Here is a 2,685-nt window from a genome sequence, read left to right on the forward strand (position 1 = left end):
CACTGATGAATAGATAAACAAAATTTGGTATATCCATAAAATGTAATATTATTCAGCAATAAAAAGGACTGGGCCCTGGCCGGTTGGCTCAGTGGTAGAGCGTCGGCTTGGCGTGCAGGAGTCCCAGGTTCAATTCCCGGCCAGGGCACACAGGAGAAGCGCCCATCTGCTTCTCCACCCCTTCCCCTCTCCTTCCTCTCTCTCTCTCTTCCCCTTCCACAGCCAAGGCTCCATTGGAGCAAAGTTTGCCCGGGCGCTGAGGATGGCTCTGTGGCCTCTGCCTCAGGCGCTAGAATGGCTCTGATTGCGGCAGAGCATCGCCCCCTGGTGGGCATGCCAGGTGGATCCCGGTCGGGCACATGTGGGAGTCTGTCTGACTGCCTCCCCATTTAAAACTTAAGAAAAATAAAAAAAAAAAAAAAAAAAAAAAAAAAAGACTGAAGTACTGATTCATGCTACAATATGGGTGTACCTCAAAAACAAAAACGAACAAACAAAAAAGGAGCCAGACACACAAAAGGCCATATGATTCAATTTATATGAAATACCCAGAATAGGTAAACCCATAGAGATAGAAAATAGATTAATGGTTGGGGGAGTCTGGGAAGGAGAATGAAGAATGAAGATGACTGACAATGGATATGAATTTTTTTTGGGGGGGTAATGAAAATGTTCTGAAATTAGTGGTAATGGGAACACAATCTTTTGAATATATTGAAAACCACTGAATTGTACACTTTAAAAGGGTGAATTTTAAGGTGTGTAGATTTTGTCTCAATTTTTCAAAACTAGTAAAATAAATAAAATAATATCACAACTAGGATATTGATATTGGTAAATCTACCAAGGTCATCCACATTCCCCCAGTTTCTGTTACCCCAGAATACTTTCAGTATTCTGTTTTTACAAAGCACTTAGCAATCACCTTGAAGAATGTATATTACACTTTAATTTTTAAAACTCTACTATTATTTACAAGCCCATACTTAAAGCTGGAGTCACAACCCACAGTTTTCATTGTAAGGATGAGGTTTATAAAAATTTCCCTGGGTATATAGTTTTTAAAAATATAACATAAAAGGCTATTTTAACTCAACGTAATTCATCCATATTTCTGTGTCTTAACACAACACTGGGATTCTTTTCTGGTTTTTAACGACGAAGCAAATTTTTTCACCTTAATTATGGCACTTTTACACCCTGCTTTTCTTTTTAAATGTCTTATTTCTTGTAAGAAGTTTGCATATTGCCTCTCAAGTCATCAGAAGTATCCCTTTGTCTAATTACTATGTTGTACACCTAAACTAATATAATATTGTATGCCAACTGTAATTTTAAAACTAAAATAAAAACAACAACCAAACAGAAAAATATTTCTTCATAAAGAGTAAGGAATATTTCATCCCCATGGCTGTACCTTAATTCCCTGGTTGCTAGACATTTAGGGTGTTTCCAAATTTTTTGCTGTAAACCGCTTAAGTGGCCATGTTTATTTTTCTCTTTTGGATGATTTCCTCTGGATAAGAGGTGGGGTTACTGATGAAAGATTTTGAACATATTTCTGGCTCTTGGCAAGTGCATCTTGGCTCAAGATCGCTCTTCCCACCCCTTGCTTCCTGCTAGCCCCAGTCATACTCCCAGAAGCCTGAAGGTTGGCTCTGCCTCCATCACTTCTCTACCAGTTCTGCTGTCATCCTCACCTTCACAAGGCTGTGACCCAGCCCCCTGCTGCCCTTCTCCGCTCAGCAAGGCTCCTTCTCCCCGCCGGTCTTCAGGCTGCCTCCTCCTGAGGCAGGCTGGTCGCAGTTCTCATCATCCAAACTCGGCTTTGCGGTAGCCAATGCACCAATGCAGTAGCCACGTTGGCACGCACCACCCTTACCTTGGTTTCAAGTTGCACCACCCAAGTCCCACATAAAATAAACCCTGGGTATTGTTTCATCCTACCCCCCTTCCGGAATCTCTTCCTGCCCCTAGCGCTAGGCAGCGCATATAGTAGACTTTCGATAAATACCCAAAGTATTTAAAAAGCACATTGAAGTTTCTATGCTGATCTTTCACTTTAAAATACAAAACAAGTTGCACCAGGCGCAGAAGATATAATAGAAGATGAACAGATGTAAATGATAAGAGCAAGTTCATGCTATATCGCTTCTCGGCTTTTTGGCTAAGATCAAGTCCAAGTCCATGCATTAATTCATTCAATAAGAGTTTACTGAGCACACCGCACGGCAGTGCATAAAAGCAATAAAATAAAAAGTATTAGGTGGTGATTCGAGTTAGGCGGAAAAATCAGGCAAAGGAAGGGCGTTGAAAGTGAGGAGTGGCTAGAGAGACCTCCCACATACGGAGACAATGATAAAAACAGGTAACATTAATTGAGGGTTCCAGTGTGCCAGGCGCTTCACTTCCAGAAGCCTGTTTAAACTCCCGCCACAACGCAATGAGTAAGGCACTATTAGACTCCTATTGTACAGAGAGGGTGGGTGTAAGGTGCAGAGCCGGGATGCCCGTCAGTTCCGAGTCCAAGGCCTCCGCGGTGCCCTAAAAATTCCCTAAGGCGGTTCCCAGGCCTCAAGACCCTCCCGGGCAAGACCGGGTTAAAAAAAAAAAAAGCCCAACAAGGCGGTGCGGCCGGAATATACGCAGGCGCAAAGCGCAGAGTGAGCCTGCGCAGAGCGCAGG

Source organism: Saccopteryx leptura, chromosome 11 (assembly GCF_036850995.1).
Source record: "Saccopteryx leptura isolate mSacLep1 chromosome 11, mSacLep1_pri_phased_curated, whole genome shotgun sequence".
Classification (NCBI taxonomy): Eukaryota; Metazoa; Chordata; class Mammalia; order Chiroptera; family Emballonuridae; genus Saccopteryx; species Saccopteryx leptura.